General features: G+C 46.9%; 2 non-coding genes across 2 annotated transcripts; one reads left to right on the top strand and one right to left on the bottom strand.

Annotated features, from left to right (window-relative positions):
- The first annotated feature begins 2,121 nt into the window (after positions 1-2,121).
- LOC138401332 (small nucleolar RNA U13) lies at positions 2,122-2,222 on the top strand. The gene has a single exon (XR_011236488.1). It is a non-coding gene; the product is annotated as a small nucleolar RNA U13 (small nucleolar RNA).
- Positions 2,223-16,242: 14,020 nt separating this feature from the next.
- LOC138401278 (U6 spliceosomal RNA) lies at positions 16,243-16,349 on the bottom strand. Its single transcript, XR_011236442.1, has one exon. It is a non-coding gene; the product is annotated as a U6 spliceosomal RNA (small nuclear RNA).
- Between the last annotated feature and the right edge of the window lie 3,994 nt (positions 16,350-20,343).

Here is a 20,343-nt window from a genome sequence, read left to right on the forward strand (position 1 = left end):
CCCTAAATATTTAAGTTTGCATTAAAAAAAGATATTGTCTGTCTTATATAAACCATGGTGCCTCTATCATACCTCGCAAAGTTAACAATTTCTTCAATTACAAAGATTTCATTAATATCATCAAATATCTATTCAGATTTCCCAATTGCCAAAACTGTATATATTTTGCAGTTGGGTTATTTGAAATCAGAATCCAAATATGTCCACTCACTGTATTTGGTTGTTGTGACTCTTACGTGTCTCTTAAACTATAATAAGTAGTTTGAGTGTGATAAACCATATTTAAGTGTCTTAAACACCTCATTTTCCACCTACTATTGACTCATTGAAGAATCAGAATGGATATCCTGTAGAATGCCCCAGTTCTGGATTTTACAGATGATTTTGTGGCATTATTTAATTTAAGCCTATATTCCCTGAATTTCTCCCACACTCGCAGTTAGATTTAAAGACTTGATTAAGTCCATATTGTGTCATGTCAGCCATAACATTTAGCTATCTTACTTTTTGTAATGCTAAGACTGATTTGTGTATTTGGGTCTTGCCAACCTGATCCCTTTATCGTAAGTAATTCCTTTTTCTTCCTTCAAAACAAACAAACAAAAAAAGCTCAATTTTGTGAGTTTTGGGTGTGGCAACAAAGACCTGGCTAAAGTACAGGATCTCCTAGCCTCTCTTGCAGCTAAGGGTGGTCACATGACACAGCTCTAGCCAATGGGATATAGGCTGAAGTTCCTGATGAGGACCTCTATATCCAAATAAAAAGATCAAGACTCAAAGAAAGAAGCTTTGGGGCTTTTCCTTCTTTTTACTGAGAATAGAGACATGATGCCTAGAGCAACAGCAGCCATCTTGTGAGCGTGAGATGACAAACATGAGAGAGAACAAAGGCTTCCGTGAGCTGAAATACCGGAAAGCCCCCAGTTGGCATCAGTGAGAAATATGCCAGTTGTTGACTTATCTACACACACGATTCTTTACCAAAAGAATCAGCCAAAAGAGCTGAGGGGAAAAAAAGCTTGTTTTGAGGAGAGGGAAACAGAGGGGGGGAAAGCCAGAGGACTACTCTTTTCCATATCAAATCTCATGAGCTATTATATTTGACTCTTGGTAAATTTTAAGGGTATGTATGGCTTTCATAAAAATAACAGACCAATTAAATATAGATGTGAGAAATATTTTAGCATGAGGCTATGTGCTCTCTGGATGGGGCTCAACAACAAATATTTTGCACTTTCATAGTAAGTTAAGTGAAAATCATAGGAAACATAAAAAAGCTACCAAACGGACAAGTAATTCCAGGTCAAATCTGATGAGATAAAGAGTAAATACCAAAACCAGAGTGACAAAAAGAAAACAAAAAACAAAAAAAACCCATGATGTAGAGTAGTTTTTTTTTTTTTAATTTGAAAATGTTTACGGGGGTACAAACGTTCAGGTTACATATATTGTATTTGCACCGCCCGAGTCGGAGCTACAGGCATGCCCATCCCCTTCTCCCCACTCCCGTTTTTAAAAAAAGAAACCCCCTTTCCTCTCCCCCATACCTCTTCCCCAGCTTCATCTAATCTCATCCTCCCTGCATTCATGAGAGATAGGCAGAGCAGATTTTATCGTTCCCACTTTACAGAGGAGAAGACAAAGGCTGAATTGGCCTGAGTCGAATCCCCAGTTCAGGCAGCAGCCGGGCAGGAGCAGGCTGCGTGTACAGCAGGTGCTGGAAGAACTAGTGTGGATGCTTCACAACATCGTCTCAGGAGCAAAACTGTCAAACAGATTTTTATGGCAGTGATGACTCATCAGCATCATTACATGATTATTACACGAGTGCAAAAAGGGATGTCGGAGTGGTCACCCCTAGCACCACCTCGCACCACCCTGTGTTGTACATGAGAACCGGGGAGGAGGTGACATCTCCAGGGTCCCCGGTAAGGCAACAGCAGAGCTGCCTTTCCCCGTTACTGTGGCTCTGTATCCACTCCCTGGGCCACGTCATCCTTTCCCATTACGCCATTTTCCATCTAGGTGAAAAATCTTAGCTCTCTCTCCACCCAGACCTCTCTCCATTCTTGGTGTGTTACATTCTCTTCCTGGTAGCCGGCGAAATCTAGATTAAATCAGATCCTTTTGTGGTTCATAAGCGCGACGTTTGGCTTTTCACGCTCATGTGTGAGATGTGCCTTCTCCAAACCTTGCTACTTGGGCACATTACCCACCTGACATGAAAAAAATAAAAAATTTAAAATGAAAATGAAATCAGATCACATTACTTCCATGCTTTAAGCTCTCCAGTGGTTTCCCACTGTACCTAGAATGACAACCCAAATGCCTTGCCACGGCCCGTGATCAAGCCCCTGACGATCTTATTCCACCACACAGGAAGAGTTTGTGCCCGCCTTGAGGCCTTTGCATTCATTCTTTCTCTTGCACCCATCACAAATTCACACGGCTCCTCCCTTCGCTCCATTCAGAGCCACTCTGCCCACGCTGGCCCCCCTTCACCTTGTGTCCTGCGTTATTAGCAGGATATCGGTCATCACTGTCTGGCACTGCTCGTGATCCTTTGGTCTTGTACACCCCTCCCCAGCCAGAGTGTCAGCTCCAGGAGGGCCTCGAGCTGTGCGAGGCGTTCAGTCCTGCGAGCCAGTAGCTAGCGCGGTGCGTGGTCACCGAGCCCTTCCTGCGTGCAGGCACTATTCTAAAACCTGTACACGCATTAACCCCCTTGGTCCTCACTCACAACCAAAGAGGTACGAGCTGTTATTATCAATCCCGTTTTACAGATGAACCAAACCAAGACAGAGAAGTGACGTGACTTGCCCATGCAGCCTGTGAGCCGGCAGAGCCAGGGTCGAATCCGTGGAGTCTGGTCTGTGTTTTGAACCGCCACACGCTCCTCCTGAGAAACGTTTGCAAAGCGCGTGGACGGATGCATCCATGCCCACTCAACATCTCTGCCTTGACGGTCCTCAGGCTCCACAGACCCCGTGTGTAAGACACTGAGCTCTGCATTCTTCCTGTTGCTCAGGCCAGAGAGCTGGCTGCTCTCCTGGAATCTTTATTGTCCTGGAATCTGTATTGTCCTTCCCTTGCTGGAGCAATCTGTGAGCAAGGCCTGTTGATGTACTTCCTCCTCATGCCCTCTCCACCCCACGGCTCTCCGCTGAGTGCACTTCCAGGCCACAGTGCCTCGTCTCCATCCCCCTACTCTGCCAGAGACTCTCCTAAGACATCCAGATCCCTCCTCTGGCCTTCGGATAAAGCCCCAAACTCTTAGCTTGAGCCTGTGGGACGCTGATCTCTGCTTGTACATCCCGTACCATCTTGTCCCGTCATCCCAACCATCCTCACAGACCTTCTTCTCTGGCCTCATCCATTTCTTCTGCTCTTCCTTCTGCTTGGAACATTGTCCCCACACTTCCTCTTGGTAAGTCTCACCCGTCTGCCAGGTCTCAGCTGAAACTGCACTTCCTCTGGGAAGCCCTCCCACCGGCCACCTCGGCAGTAGCCAGGTCCCCTATTAACTCTTCCGTCACACCCCGCACTTCCCCTTCGCCAACAGCCTCCACATGGTTATCCATCACTTGTTCAATATCCTGTGAACCTTCCTGCAACCAAGTGGGCTCCATGAGAGCAGAGATTGTGTCTGTCCTGTTTACTACAGGTGCTTGCTAAATATTTTATATTCATTATTTATATTAATTTGTAATTTATCTATTTATTTATTTATTTATTTTTATTTTTTTGAGACAGAGTCTCACTCTTTTTTTTTTTTTTTTTTGAGACAGAATGTCGCTTTGTTGCCCTGGCTAGAATGAGTGCCGTGGCGTCAGCCTAGCTCACAGCAACCTCAAACTCCTGGGCTCAAGCGATCCTACTGCCTCAGCCTCCTGAGTAGCTGGAACTATAGGCACGCGCCACCATGCCCGGCTAATTTTTTCTATATATATTTTAATTGTCCATATAATTTCTTTCTATTTTTAGTAGAGACGGGGTCTCGCTCTTGCTCAGGCTGGTCTCGAACTCCTGACCTTGAGCGATCCACCCGCCTCGGCCTCCCAGAGTGCTAGGATTACAGGCGTGAGCCACCGCGCCCGGCCTAGAGTCTCACTCTTTTGCCCTGGCTAGAGTGCCATGGCATCAGCCTAGCTCACAGCAACCTCAAACTCCTGGGCTCAAGCAATCCTCCTGCCTCAGCCTCCCAAGTAGCTGGGACTACAGGCATGTGTCACCATGCCCGGCTAATTTTTTCTATATATATTTTTTAGTTGTCCAGATAAATTTCTTTCTATTTTTAGTGGAGACCAGGGTCTCGCTCTTGCTCAGGCTGGTCTCAAACTCCTGACCTTGAGCGATCCTCCCACCTCAGCCTCCCAGAGTGCTGGGATTACAGGTGTAAGCCACTGTGCCCGGCCTAATTTGTAATTTATAAACTCACTTTCTCTACCAAAAAAAGGGTGGGCGGAAGTCTTTAAAAAGTAGATACCAAAAAAGTTTAAATTTTCCTGTATCACAGGGAGAGGGTGTGTGTGTGTGTGTGTGTGTGTGTGTGTGCAGGTGAAGGTCGCACTTCCCTCTGTTGCCACCAAGGGGCGGCGGTGTCTTTGGTAAAGAGTGGCTTCTAAGGGATGAAGGAGCAGCATCTTTGGTCCAAGAGAACCAGGAGTAGCCCTCACCTCTCCACCACAATTTTGAGAGGGCAGAGGGTCAAATCAAGGGCAGGGTGGAGTGGGCGGGTTTTCCCGGGGACTGGACCCAGGTGAGGCTATCACTGCAGCAAGAGGGCTTTAGGGACCTCCGAGGAAAACTGGAATTCGTTTATAAGAGAGACTGGGGCAATACGCCAAGGTCCTTGCCGAGAGGCAGGAGATGGACGGAATTAGAATCTTTTTCCTCATCTCCAATCTTTGTCATGTTTTTCCCTTTCTTTCCACCTGATAAAATCCAACTCACCCTTCCAAATTCAGCTCAAACACCGCCTGCCTCCTCGGGGCAGCTGGCCTTGGCCTCCGCAGGGGAGAGTAAGGGCCTCCACCTTGGCTCCCACAGGACTTAGGTTGCTGAAACTCTGTGCCTTTGCCTCGAGACAGGGAACTCAGGGCAGGGAGCTCTTTGAGGATAAAGACTGTCCTGGTCCAGCCAACTCTGGAGTGGCATGCACTGGGTACAGGAAGAAAATATTTAGAAATTTCTGCTTATTTTTTTCTAGCCTATATTTTATTAAAAGCCACATTATTGAATACTTATATATATCGGTCCAATGTGTGCTTATAATTGTAAATAATTATATGGGAGTTGCACACTCAAAAACTTTTTACTGATAGGAGTGTGAGTGATCGAATACATTTGAAGGCTATCGTGTGGGTCATTATCGTTTCCCTGGTGCCTATCACAAAACAGTACTTAACACATGAGAGCGTGAATGAACCATGTTCCCTGGGGTTCAGGCTACTGTAATGATACCCTCCAGATGCCGACGATTGTTGAATGGGCAATGGGTACACAGGGGGTTATAATACCATCCTCTTTGAGTTGGAACCCATTCTACTAAGTGAAGTATCCCAAGAATGGAAAAATAAGCACCACATGTACTCACCACCAAATTGATTTCACTGATCATCACCTAAGAGCACATTTAGGAATAACATTGATCGGGTGTCAGGCAGATGTGTGTGGGGGAGGGGATGGGTGTATACATACATAATGAGTGCAATGCGCACTGTCTAGGGGATGGATACGTTTGAAGCTCTGACTGGGGGGGGGGGTGGGCAAAGGCAATATACATAACCTAAACTTTTGTACCCCCACAATATGCTAAAATAAGAATAAAAAACACAAAACAAATGAAAAAAATACCACCCTCTTTAGCTTTGTGGATGTTTCAAAAAGGTCTTAAGGAGTCCTGTTGAAAGGCATGGAAGAAACATACCAGCCTGTTAACTTTGCTTATCCCGTGGAGATGGAAATGATGAAATATTGAGGGGGAGTGCTACAACCATTTTTATACATGTTTATATCCTTCCGCTAGTTAGCATATATCCTTTTGTAATTCAAAAAATCAACATTCAAAATGAAATACACCACCATTTTTGCAAATTGAAAAATAAATAATATTCTAGAATGTTTATTGACGTTGGAAAATGGTTGCGGTGTTAGGTGGAGGGTGTACTTAGGTGGTGATTCCCAGGGGCAGAGAAGGTGGGGGAGGCGGCAATCAGGGGAAGGGACTGCAGGAAAATGCAGAACACCTGACAATCATTTGGTACCTCTCACCCCCTCCTGTGAGCCCTCCCCAGACCAGGCCAATAAATGGAAACACCTGGGAGTCCTCAACGCCTTTCTCCACTGGTGGAGACTGACCCGTTCCCCTCTCTGGAACGTATTTTCACTTCGGGTGGCTTCCTTCTTTACTTTCACTTTGTATAGTTTCTTTCTTTTCTGTAACAAACTGTGTGGGATTGCTTTGCATGTGTGATTGCTCCGGCATCGGCTCAACTCGGTGCCGGTACTCACTCTTGACGCTGGGAACAGAGGACCAGGGAACATCAACAGACCTAACAGCAGTGTGCTGTGGAGTAAGTACAATGTCCAGTGACATCTTATTTTTGCAAAGAATAAAATACATACCATGAAGGCATGACTGTCAATCCTTTTTAGCAGCAGACGACTCTTTCAAATGAAATCTTACCAAAAGAAAGCTATTCTCGTAGGTCCCTCCCATTCTCAGCTATCTCCTTACCCCTCATCACTCCCACCCAATACCCCCAGGGGTCAAGAAGCATCATGTGGAAACCCCTGGGCATGTTCTCTACGGTCTTAGTGATGCCACTCAATGGCTGTGTGACCTTAAGTAAAAAAAAATTTAACCACTCTGAGCCAGCAGCTTCATCAGTAAAATAAGCATAATAATTTCAGCCCCATGGACTTGTTGAGAGGATTAGAGATGATTAAGTAGTAATTAATTGGTACTCAGTAAATGGCAGTTATTATATTAGATTTGTCCTGAGATGCCCTCCATAAATTCTAATTTAATGTTTCAGCTCAGTATCCAAACCACGAATCACCTGTGACAAATTGGCTATGAAAGCCCTTTAACTGAAGCACAGTAGACGTGGCCCCACTGGCCTGACACCCTGGATATCAACGGCATCTCCCGGTAAGTCCCAGATTTCCCCACACTGGGACAAGCTGCTGCCGCTTTTTCTGAGCACTGGATTAAATAAATGACTTGCTTCTCAGGGCCGTGGCAACGAAAACCACACATCGTAGGCTGTGTAAAGTTTTAAGATGTGCATTTATCCAGGAACAAGAAAAATAATTATCATCTAGCTTAGGCATAACTTGTCAAAAATGTAAAATATCTTGAGGAATATTTAAGATTGGAATTTAAAATCTCTGCAATTATTCAATGTGTTCATTCAGCCACAGACTTCCTAACCCCTTCAATAAACCATCAAGTAAAAAAAACAACCCTGTGTGATGCTGACCAGCAATCCCGAGGAGCTGTCCAGAGAGCGGAAGGAAAGCTCTCGTGTATCAGAAAACCTTTGTATCGATGTGGAAGTTGCTTTCTAGATTTTCCTCTTTGAAGCTAGAAATCACATTCTGATAAGACGATTAACATTTTAACTTGAACTCAAAATCTGAATGACTCGTATTCAGGTCTGAACAGAAAGCTTTTAGGCTGAGCAAGGCTGGGTTAGGGTGAGGGGAGTGAGGCAGGTTTGTGCACGTACAGGGTTGGATCTGGTCTTTAAAATTTCGATACTTTGTTCATCATGGAATTTTCACATTAATTTTGACTTATTAAATCATATTTGAATGCAACAGTTTATCTTTTTGTGTTTGTTTTTGAGAGACAGCTTACTGCGACCTCCAACTCCTGGGCTCGAGCGATCCTCCTGCCTCAGCCTCCCCAGTAGCTGGGACTGCAGGACACCACCACGCCCAGTTAATTTTTCTATTTTTTGTAGAGACAGGGTCTCACTATGTTGCTCAGGCTTCAGATATGATTTATCTTGATGACTGAGTCTTTCGTCTCTCCTTAATTTCTGTGCCCAAGGCCTCCATCGTCGCACCCTAGTCCTGGCCACACTGCTGAGGTGAAGACCATCTCTCGGGCTGTCTTCGTGAGCTGGAGCTCAGGGCAGGTTTGGTGGGACCTGGATGGAGGGTACGTCCATAGCCCTGAGGAGGGAAGAGTGGGCGCCACAGAGTGGAGATGATTAGAAAGGGAAGGCTGTGCTTCCCGGGGCAGCTGCTACTGCCCCTTCACCTTTTGATGAGCAAATCGATCAGTTCATGTACATTAAGAGCTCTAAGTCAGAATGATTTATCTGTTATCTTGGGTTGTAGCATTTGGAAATCTTTGTTTCCTTTTTCATGCTTCTCTTTATTTTCTGAGCTTTCTATCATGAAAACATAGTTCAGGTATATTACCACATTTGTGTATCAGAAAACAGCAAAGGAAAGACATTTAATTATTTAGAAAGGAATGGACTCATCCTCAACAGAGCAAAGCATTCTTGCTATTCAAGAGACCTGGGGCCGGGCGCGGTGGCTCACGCCTGTAATCCTAGCACTCTGGGAGGCCGAGGCGGGTGGATCGCTCGAGGTCAGGAGTTCGAGACCAGCCTGAGCAAGAGTGAGACCCCGTCTCTACTAAAAATAGAAAGAAATTATATGGACAACTAAAATATATATATACAAAAAATTAGCCGGGCATGGTGGTGCATACCTGTAGTCCCAGCTACTCGGGAGGCTGAGGCAGGAGGATTGCTTGAGCCCAGGAGTTTGAGGTTGCTGTGAGCTAGGCTGACGCCACGGCACTCACTCTAGCCCGGGCAACAGAGTGAGACTCTGTCTCAAAAAAAAAAAAAAAGAGACCTGGGACAGGTCGAGGGAACAACACCTGTACACAGGCCATCACTATTCACCCGGACCGGTGCAGTAGCCAATCACTGGCCTTCTTTCTCCACCGTGGCCCCCCACAGGCCACGCTCCACACTGCAGCCAAAAGGATCCTGTTACAATTTGAAATCAGATCGTGTTATTCCTATGTCCACGCCCTCTAGGGACTCCCCATCTCTTTCGGAGACAAACTCCATGTTCTTATCAAGTCCTGTGAGGCCTGCCCCCTAGCCTCTCTGACCTCATCCCCACTACTCCCCACCCACTCAGCTGCAGCCACTCTGGCCTCATCGCTGCTGCTCACACACATCCCGCATGGGCTGCCTCAGGGCCTTTGCACTTACCCTGTCCTCTCTGCACATTGCTCTTCCCCAGCCGGTCACACTGCTCGCTCTCACTTTCTATATAAAAGAACATCACCTCCTGGATCCCGGTTACTCTCTGTCCTTTTCCAGACTTTGTCTCTGAAACCCTTGTCATGACCAGACACATTATTTCCTTATTTGTCTATTGCCTGCCTCCCATACAGGGTGTGGTCATTGGCTATGTTTTATTTATGGCTGTGTGTCCTCAAAGAGAAAAATACCTTGCAGGCACTTGACAAATATTTGTCAAATGAATTAGTTGCCCAGCTAATGCTCATTGGGGTGGGGCAGGGAGGGTGCAGTCAGAACAGAATGAGGATAACTAAATTCCCTAGAAAAATGTCCATTTGCTCAAAGGGCACCTCTACATTATTAGGAATCTAGCACTAACATTCCACAAAAGGCCTACAGGGCAGGTGAGAAGAGGGAACGATTCTTTCCACCCAGAGACTCAGGGTAAGTTTCCCAGGGCAGTGGCCCTGGTTGTGAGCCCTGCAGGCCAGGCAGGACTGGGACTACAAGGGGGCGCGGGGACCTAGGGCACGATTCCTTCCATTTGGGGGTATTTCAGGCCCCCAGAGCCTCTCCCCACACCCCATCACTTCCTTCACCTTAGGGAGGATTTCTCCAGAGCAGCCTAAGCCCGTGAAGATGGAAGGAGGAACGGTGTGGGCACCACAGACGCAGAAGCGATCGGAATGTCTAGTTAAGAGAGCAGCTCGAGGACGCAGCAGGAGAGCTCAGCTCCCCACACCTCCCTCAGCCCAGATGTCTTTATTTCAACCCAGAAACACCAGCCAGAGGGACCTCAGAAACTCAGAAAAGACACGGGAAGGGGAGTGGGAGTGCGATGAGATCCACCAACCAGAATGACACGCTAAGATCTCCAGAATAGCAGATGTGGGTGAGGGGAAGGGCCTTGAGCTATTACTATATCCTGACAGCCCGGGAGAAGCAAGGCTCAGCCCTCGGGCAAACTCCGGTGAACTCACAGAATTCAGAAAGCGCTTCTTGTTCTCTGCCTGAAGATGCCTCAGGCAGTCCTGCGGTTTCAGGCTTTTTCTGATTCGGTTTTTATAATGGGGAAACAGAATCATTATTTGCCACTTGAATTTTTTCCGGGGGGAAGGAAGCGGGTAGACAGTCTGTGAGAATGAGACATCTTAGTGAAAACTGGGCAAAGAACCTGTGTGGCAGGTTCCCCAGGGTACCGGGGAGGAACCTGAGGGTAAGTGACTTGCCCAAGGTCACGCAGCCGGTAAGTGGTGAAGCCAGGACACGTTACTATTAAGCCACAGCTCAGTCATTGACGCATCCGGCTTCTACAGGAGATTCTTAAAATGCAGATAACTGGTAAAGGTCTCCAGGCACTGCCCAAACTCATCTCTCCCCTGTCCCTGGGCCTCACTCCAGCCACCAAAGAACAGGGATGAGTGACCCTGGAGGATTTTATCCTAACACCGAATATGTGGTGTCATTTCTAACACCAGCTAATTGTCCGACACCAGCTGGGCATCCAACAATTCAATTCGCTTCTGACACTCATTTCCCAGAGTTAGCACAGACCCCACAGGTTAAGGGCTCAGTCCCACAAGACTGTCCCCACTTCAGACGCCAGTTGCAAGTTCCAGGGGCCACTCACACTTCTGACTTCTGACTGGCTATGTACATTTTGGGGTTCGACAACCCCCATCGGGGGTGCATAATTCACTAGAATGACTCATAGAACTCAGGGAAGCACTTTACTCACTATTCCCAGTTTGTGCTAAAGGATACAATTCAGGAGTAGCCCACATGGAAGGCATGCGCAGGGCAAAGCTGTGGAGGGGGGACTTCCATGCCCTCTCCACGGTGCCACCGTCCCCGCCATCCGTGCATTCACCAATCTAGAAGCTCCAACCCATCGTTTAGGGGCCTTTGCTGAGGTTTCACTAAGCGGGCATGACTGATCAAGTGACTGGCCACTGGTGACTGAACTCAGTCTCAGGCCCTCTCCTCTCCGCTGAGGTTGGGATGGGGCTGACAGTTCTAACCCTCTAATCACCTGGTTGGTTTTTCAGGAGACTGGTCCCCATTGGGGGCCCTGCCTTGGGGCATGTCATTGGCATACAGAAGACAGTAAATGCCAAGAGTTTCAGGAGCTCAGTTCCAGGAACCAGGGAATAAAGACCAAATATTTATTTATTTAATTATACCGCAATGAAGTTCATGGAGGAGCTGAGCTCAGGGGTAAGCGAAGACCAGGAATAGAGTCTCAGAGATGGGGGCCCAGGAGCCGCCAGAGCTGTCTGATGAGCATTTGACATGACAATTTTTTAAAAGCTGAAAACATAATCATGAACTTTTCAGTTGGGAAATGTCCCTGAGTTATAACTCCCCAGGAGAAATCCACAGGGAGAGGTTTGACTCCACCCAGCCCCCACCCCAGCTCGCTCAGCCCCTTCCACCCCACAGACTCCCCTCGTTTTCTGCCCCCGACCACAGAGGAGAGGTGAGCCTGGACCGACCTTGGGAAAGGGTGCTGGTCTCATTCTGCTGGGTACCAGCCGCCAGGGTGCCCAGGAGGACGAGAAGAGCTGCAGAGAGGCAGAGCTGGTTTATCTTCCTGACCCCAGGGAGGGCTCCCGTGGGACCCGGGGGGCTGACAGAGCTTTGCACGATGCAAACTGATGCAACAGAGAGCAGAGAGGGGAAGGCGAGCAGCTGGGGTCAGTCCCATTCGCTGCATAGTCTCCCCACCTGCCCAGGCTTCCTGCTGGGGTCAACGTGCTCAGCCATAGTGCCTCTGAATGTTAATACGCCTGTGAATCTTGTTGAAATGCAGATTCTGATTCAGCATGTCTGGGGGTGAGGCCTCAGATGCTGCTTTTCAAAGAGGTGCTTCCCCAGCCTCAGTTTCCCCTGCTGTAAAATGGTCTGCAGAACCATACTTCTAAGCAGCAAGACGGGAGGAAACTTCATCTGGACGGACAAAGGAGAAGCAGGAGCAGGCAGAGAGAACGCTACCTGTCCCCCCCACACCCATACAGGGGAACGATGGGGCACTGGGGAACCTGGGGAATGCGGCAGAAGAGACAAGATCAGGGACAGATGAGTCCCGGAGAGCCCCATGTCTGTCTCCCACTGATCTGCCGCTGAGCCTGAACCTCCGCCTTTAAGAGGCTTCTTTGCATCTACAGTACAAGTCACTTGACTTCTTTTGCAAATGAGTCTCCACAGCTACCTCTCAGAAGATTGACTGAGATTTCAATGCACTTGGACCACACCACGCTGTGTGCACAAGTTAGTAAGGTTTGTCATTCCAATGTCACCCCACCCAGCTGCCTGCTAGACCCAAGTTACAAATACCCTTGGGAGAGTCCTGTCTCAAGCTGGAAGCCAACTCTCAACTGAGTGTGCAGGGCACTGCAGTGGGTAAGACCGCATGTTTCATGGTGAGAAGGACCTATTAATAGTATTTCTGGGCCTCAATTCCCTCATCTGTAAAATGGGGCTGTTTATAAAATCGTCACCCATTTCCTAGGGTTGTTGTGAAGGGTTTTTCAGACTGATGAATGTAGAATGCTGAGCTCTCTGCCCATGGGCAGTAAATGCTCAATAACTCAGGTCTCCTATTAAAGTCATTGCCCACCCAACTCCCCGGGGGAAAGTTTGAGACGATCTCAGGCCTGTAAAGGAATCCCCCTTTCCTTTCAGGCCAGAGTAGGAACAGGAGGAAGCAGAGGGTCAGACGGAAATCAGGCCTTACGAACCCCACCTGCACCTCTCTGAGCCCGGGACTGCGCTCAGAGCGCTGAGACACAACGTCCTTTCCGCACTTATCCCCCCCAGCTACCATGGAATCAGCCACCGGTGGAAAGAGTGGAACCCCTGCCAAAGATGTGGAAAAAAGAAAAGAGACGCGACCTGCCCACGCCCACACCAGCCTGTGGTGGCGGCAAGACCACTGGTGACCCCACGAAGGCTGATGCACCTGGCGGGTCCCCGGAGCGCGCCACTCACGGGGAGTTTCAGCAGCTGCCGTTCCCACGTCCGACCACGCGGGGGCGGCAAACCCCCAGGTTCGGCCGCGCGCTTGGCCCGAGCTGCGCCTTGTCGCGGGCATCCTCGGGGTCTGCGAGGGCCACACGTCCCGGGGCTGCCCTGGGAGCTGCAAACTGAAAGCATCCGCCCGCCCTAGCCCGGAGCGCTCGGGACTGGGTCGTGTTACCCGGCCGGAAAGCTTGTGGCCCTTTCGTCAGTTGGGGAAGAGGCCTCCGAAATGGAGAAAGGAAGGAAGGAAAAAAGAAAGAAAATGAAAAAGGAAAGGACATCAAAGAAAAGAAACAGACACAAAGAAAAATACTCAATTTAGAAGAAAATTTAATTCAAGAAATGGGTAACTTTCCAGGAGTTTGAGCTTAAAAAGCTTTAACAAGACAAGATATTAAAAATGAGTGTTAAAGGGACAATGAAAGATCTATATGTAATACCACTAAAAGACTTGCAAACAAATTGAACATATCAAGGTAGAAATGAGTCAGAGCTAAAAATCAAATTATCAGCTAGAAGAAAGGTTGGGGAGGGAGCATTTATTTATATTCAGGACAACTTGAGTTTATGCTTCTGGTTTGCAGTCCTCAAACTTGGCCCAAATAAACCCTCTATTTATATTTTTTAAAAGGCAAATGAGGCCGGGCGCGGTGGCTCACGCCTGTAATCCTAGCACTCTGGGAGGCCGAGGCGGGTGGATCGCTCGAGGTCAGGAGTTCGAGACCAGCCTGAGCAAGAGTGAGACCCCCGTCTCTACTAAAAATAGAAAGAAATTATATGGACAACTAAAATATATATATACAAAAAATTAGCCGGGCATGGTGGCGCATGCCTGTAGTCCCAGCTACTCGGGAGGCTGAGGCAGTAGGATCGCTTGAGCCTAGGAGTTTGAGGTTGCTGTGAGCTAGGCTGACGCCACGGCACTCACTCTAGCCCGGGCAACAGAGTGAGACTCTGTCTCAAAAAAAAAAAAAAAAGGCAAATGAGTTCTTAAAATATCAGTTTATCACGTGTCATATATTATTTATTGACATTAATTTAAACATTTGACATGCATTAACTATCTTAATGAACACAATAATCCTATAAAGGTAGCAGGATGTTCAAACTGGGCACATTCCCAAGAAAAGTCTGTTTTCAGGACTGACCCTTGATCTGCTCCTGGGAACTGGGCTTGTAGACCATTGGGGTTGAGGAGTGCTTTTGCATACCTGAGACCTTGGGCCACGCCGTACCAGTTTGTCCGGACAGTGTATACTAACAGTGTGATTTATGCTGAATGCCCCCTTTCCCTCTGGGGGTCTGGAGCTTCACTGACTCAGGTTGGTCACGCAGTCACTGACCCTCAACAAAGAGCTGAGACACCCAGGCCTGAGCAAGCTTCCCTGGTTGGCAACACTTCTTTGCACGTGTTATTATGCGCTGTTACTGGGTGAACTAAGCATGTCACTCAAGCCATGTGACTCCACTGGGAAGAGACACTTGGAAGTTTGTGCCTGGTTTCCCCCAGACTTCATCCCATGCACATTTTCCCTTTAGTTGATTTTATTCTGTATCCTTTTGCCGTAAACTTGAGTATAACAACTTCTGAGTCCTGTGAGTCCCTGTAAGGAATTGAGCCTGAGTATGGTCTTGGGGACTCCAAACAGGCAGTTTCCACTACTATCTCCAAATAGGAACTATAGTGCACAGAGGTTAAATAACTTGTCCAAGGTCATACAGATAGTGAATGGCAAAACTGGAATTCAAATTCTTGTGTCTCCAGTGTCCACGTTTTTAACAACTACCTACCAGTGAAGATAATTTGACATAATTGATATCTCTGAAGTAGAAAACTCAACAACTGGAACAGAAAACTTATTCAAAGATATAATACAAGAAAATTTCCCTTTTAAAAAAAAATCTGCAGGCCGGGCGCGGTGGCTCACGCCTGTAATCCTAGCACTCTGGGAGGCCGAGGCGGGTGGATCGCTCGAGGTCAGGAGTTCGAGACCAGCCTGAGCAAGAGCGAGACCCCGTCTCTACTAAAAATAGAAAGACATTATATGGACAACTAAAAATCTATATAGAAAAAATTAGCCGGGCATAGTGGCGCATGCCTGTAGTCCCAGCTACTCAGGAGGCTGAGGCAGTAGGATCGCTTAAGCCGAGGAGTCTGAGGTTGCTGTGAGCTAAGCTGACGCCACGGCACTCACTCTAGCCTGGGCAACAAAGTGAGACTCTGTCTCAACAAAAAAAAAAAAAAAAAAAATCTGCAGACTGAAAAAGCACTCCATGTTCCAGAAAAAAAAAAAAAAAAAACATGCAGAATGACACCAAAATATTCTTAAGTCATTGAACCTTGAGAGTAAGCAAAAATATGTTTAGGCCTTCATGCAGAGAAAAACTCACCTCTAAGGGAGAAAAACATTCAGGCTGTTTCATAACAAAACTCACTGGCAGAATTCAGTGAAGCCAGGTCCACAATTGTCCTGAGGAAAAGAAAACATGACCCAGGATCTTTTACTCCATCAAATTGTCCTTCAAGTAAAAAGGGAATAGGCAAAAATCCAGGAAAAACAATACCTGTAAACTCTTCATTTTTGTAGAATTATTTTTGTCTATCTAACGAAATGTTTATGAGGTTATTCTGAAATTACTGAAACTTGCTTCCTGTGGTGGAGCTTTACTATCCAATATAGTAGCCACCAGCCACACATGGCTATTGAGTGCAGGAAGTGTGGTTAGTATGAATTGTGATGTGCTATAAGTGTTAAAATACATACGAGATTTCAAAGACTTAGTACAAAGAAAAGTTAAAAAATATTGCATTAATTTTAATTACATGATCATATGTTGAAATAATATTTTGGATATACTGTATTGAGTTCAATAAACTATTGTTAAACTAATATTACCTGTTTCTTTTTACTTTTTAAAATGTAGCTACTGGGAAATTTAAAATTCTTTTTTTTCTTTTCTTCGTGTCATCCCTGCGCAGGGGCCATGCTAATCTTCTCCGTATCGTTCCAATTTTAGTATACGTGCTGCTGAAGTGAGCATGGAAATTTAAAATTCTATTTGTGGCTTGCATTATATTTCTGTTGCACAGCACCATGGTACAATTTGGGGGAGAGATTGTGCTTCTTGTTTGCACTAGATCAGCATAGCTTGACCTTTTAAAATAAGTATGATTATTCATATAAAACAATAAACTCGTTATTCCAAAATTAAATAAATAAACCAATGGACAAAGAGCTATGTTTTCTCTCCTGGGCTGTTGAGACAACTAGCTGGGAGGCTCTGGATGGAAACCAATAATAATAGAATGGAGAACAGCTGATCTCTCTTAGGGACCATTGTCCAGTCCACTTGTTTTACAGAGAGGGAAACTGAGGCCCTAGAGGGTTGCTTACCAGGGTAAGGTCTCATGGACTTGAGTCTGCAGATGAGGCTGAAGACTGGCATTCCAGATGAGGCAGGAGCACTGACCTAGGGGACTTGTTCAGTAGCTCCCGTGAGCCCCTCCAAGGTGAGTGGTACCACCTCCAGACGAGGAGTCCAGGTCATCTGGGATCATGGCCCTTGTCCAAGGTGCTTCCTCTTCCCTCAGCCAGAGGAATGGGGCCCCTTCGCCTTCAGCTGCAGGTACAAGTTCAGCCTCCAGCCCTGGCCCACAGCTCTCAGCCACTGGCACCATGGAACCAGCAGCCCCCTTGCCCTCTGCCTTGCCATCTGCTGGGTGGGCAGCTCAGAGAAGACCTCAAGTGAGCCAAGATGTTGAGAGAAAGGACTCCTGAAACCCACAGCCTATGTGAGGGGGGCCTGGCTCCCACAAGCCACCTGGTCACTTCCACCTCAGAAGGAGCCTAAGGCCCAGATTCGGAAAGGGGCTCACCTGTGGTCACCATCCAGCCCTGGGCAAGATCTGCGGCCAGATCTTCCAGATGACTATTTGCTTTAATGAAATCATCACCATATTTTAATTTTTTATGGTAAACACAATACATATTTTTGTTTTAAGAAGACAAACAATACATAAATGTGTAAAGTTAAAAAGTGGGTCCTCTTGGCCAGGCACGGTGGCTCACGCCTGTAATCCTAGCACTCTGGGAGGCCGAGGCGGGAGGATCGCTGGAGGTCAGGAGTTCCAGACCAGCCTGAGCAAGAGCAAGACCCCATCTCTAATTAAAAAAAAAAAAAATAGAAAGAAATTATCTGGACAACTAAAATATATATATAGAAAAAATTAGCTGGGCATGGTGGCACGTGGCTGTAGTCCCAGCTACTCGGGAGGCTGAGGCAGAAGGATTGCTTGAGCCCAGGAGTTTGAGGTTGCTGTGAGCTAGGCTGACACCACGGCACTCTAGCCCAGGCAACAGAGTGAGACTCTGTCTCAAAAAAAAAAAAAAAAAAAGGGGTCCCCTTTTTTGAACGGCCCCAACAGTCCTATTATTCCCCAGAGGTATCCATTGTTAGAATGCTTAGGAGAGAAAATAAATTTTCATACTACTTTAAAAATGAGACCAAGTTCCTAAACTTGGCTACACATTGGTGTCACCTGGGGACCTGTGTGTCCCACCCTCCATGATTCTGATTTAATAGGTCTGGGGTGAAGCCTGAGCGTCAGGACTTTTCAAGTCCCCCAGGTGACTCTCATGTGCCACCCAGGTTGAAGATTGCTTCCGGAAAGCAGGTGCTGCCAGAAGACTTCAGTCTTCTAGGGTTAGGGCTCTCCCCACACGTGCAGCATGGCCAGGGGCAGATCCACGGAGGAGTCACCGATCAGCGAGGGCTGCTGTCCTTGCTGGGGAAGATGGACGCATCAAAACGGTGTGTCTTACATCCCGCGAAGGGGCACACTGGGCTCCTGAGTGTCCCATGGCTGAGGGGGGTATGTGTGCGCATGATTCTAATAAATCACTTTGTGTGATATCCAGATCCACATGGGAAAGGAGTCAAAATAAGTGATTCAATAAAAGATACCAGCTTCTTTATTTGCGCATCACCCATGGATGTTAAAGAGTTTTTAAATGCAAATACCTTTTTCCTATTTATAAGAGTGATACTAGGAGGGGTGGGGGGGCATGGGCAATATACGTGACCTAAACTTTTGTGCCCCCACAATATGCTGAAATAATAATAAAAAAAAATGTAAAAAAAAAAAAAAGGAAAAATCATAACTCCAATACAGATATAAAATAAAAATAAATAAAAAGAATACTTGTTCATTGTCATTTAAAAGATACTTAAAATAATTTTTAGAAAATAAAGACCACCTAAATTCTATCACCCAGAGATAACTACCCTAAATATACTGGGGACCAACCTTCAAGTCGTCACTGTATGGGTTATACATATATTTTGTATCAATACGACTGCACTACAGCTCCTGTTTTGTAATTTGATTTTTTATTCAACAAATATGTGAGCCATATTGATGTACATAGATCAGCACTATGGTGTTTAATAACTGCACAGTAGCCTGTCAATCTCCTAGTGAACATTTACATTTTTTCCTTTTTTTAATTATAAACAGGGCTACAACAAACATCCTGATATTAAGTTGGGAGAGGCAGCAGGCTGCAGAGCTTGGGGTATGAAATTGGATCTCGGTTTAAATCCCAGGTCCCGACTTGCAGGTTTTATGATTTTTGGGAAATTACCAAACCTCTCTGAGCCTCAGTTTCTTCATCCCTTACAAGCTAAGTGTCCTTAAACTCTCGGGTTCCTCATCTGTAACATGGATATTAGAATGACAGCTACGTTACTGAGCTGTTGTGAGGACAAAGGCTATGTGCTTAGCAAAGTGCTTGGCACGGTGCCGGGAACATAGGGAGGACTCAACAAACAGTAGGTAGCAGTGTTCGCCGACTGCCGCGCCCTGCCCGCGCTCTCCCGGTCCTAGGCACACAGTCTCGGGTATAACAGACTCCCCAGGTTTGTTCCCAACGAACATGCCTCATGTTCTTAAATCTTCAGGGGCTCCCCAAGGGTTAGGTTCACCCTCCGTTCCTAGAATCCACAGGGCACCCTCTGCAGTGTCCCGGTAGCCGAGCAGTGAGTGTTGGCGGGTTCTGGCCAGCGAATAGGATAGCAGTTAGTCACAAGAACTGTCCCAGGTGCTGAGAGAAGACTCCAAAGGAGACCCTAGTTCTGCTGGCAACTCCGTTTCTCCAAGCCCCCTCCTCTACTCACTCCCTGTCCTTGGCAGCCCTCAGACGATAGACGTTCCCCTCTCCCACCCCAACCCCCACCCCACCGGAGCTGGGGACAGGCCTGGGCTGTGTGAATGGAAAGCACACCTCACAATGCCCCAGGAGGCTGACTGACTTGGCCTTCAGCACCTCTGGCCCTTCCCAGATGCCACTGCCTCGTGCCAATGCTCTTGGAGAAGGCCATGCCAGGCTTCCACTCAGAGAAGCCCTAACCAAGCATAAAGGAGCCGCCCTAGCCCTGAATGCAGAGATAAGGCACGACTGTCCCAGTGCTGGCACAGCTAGAATTTCAAGGCTCAGAACCTAGACATTTGGGTGACGTATCTTGCCAGCAGCAAAATGACTGTGATAGTCATACATTCCTTCTCTCATTCATCAATCGCTGGAATGCAAACCACATGCCAGGCACTGGTCTAGGCACTGCAGCTACAAAAGGTAAAAATCCTTGCCCTTGTGGAGCTTTTTTTTTTTTTTTTTTTTTGAGACAGAGTCTCATTCACTCTGTTGCCTGGGCTACAGTGAGTGCCGTGGAATCAGTCTAGCTCACAGCAACCTCAAACTCCTGGGCTCAAGCAATCCTTCTGCCTCAGCCTCCTGAGTAGCTGGGACTACAGGCATGCGCCACCATGCCTGGCTAACTTTTCTATATATATTTTTAGCTGTCCATATAATTTCTTTCTATATTTAGTAGAGACGGGTTCTCGCTCTTGCTCAGGCTGGTCTCAAACTCCTGAGCTCAAACAATCCCGCCTCCCAGAGTGCTAGGATTACAGGTGTGAGCCACCGTGCCCGGCCATGGAGCTTAGGTTTTAGTGAGGAGGAATAATAAATAAACAAGA

Source organism: Eulemur rufifrons, chromosome 20 (assembly GCF_041146395.1).
Source record: "Eulemur rufifrons isolate Redbay chromosome 20, OSU_ERuf_1, whole genome shotgun sequence".
NCBI classification, from domain to species: Eukaryota; Metazoa; Chordata; class Mammalia; order Primates; family Lemuridae; genus Eulemur; species Eulemur rufifrons.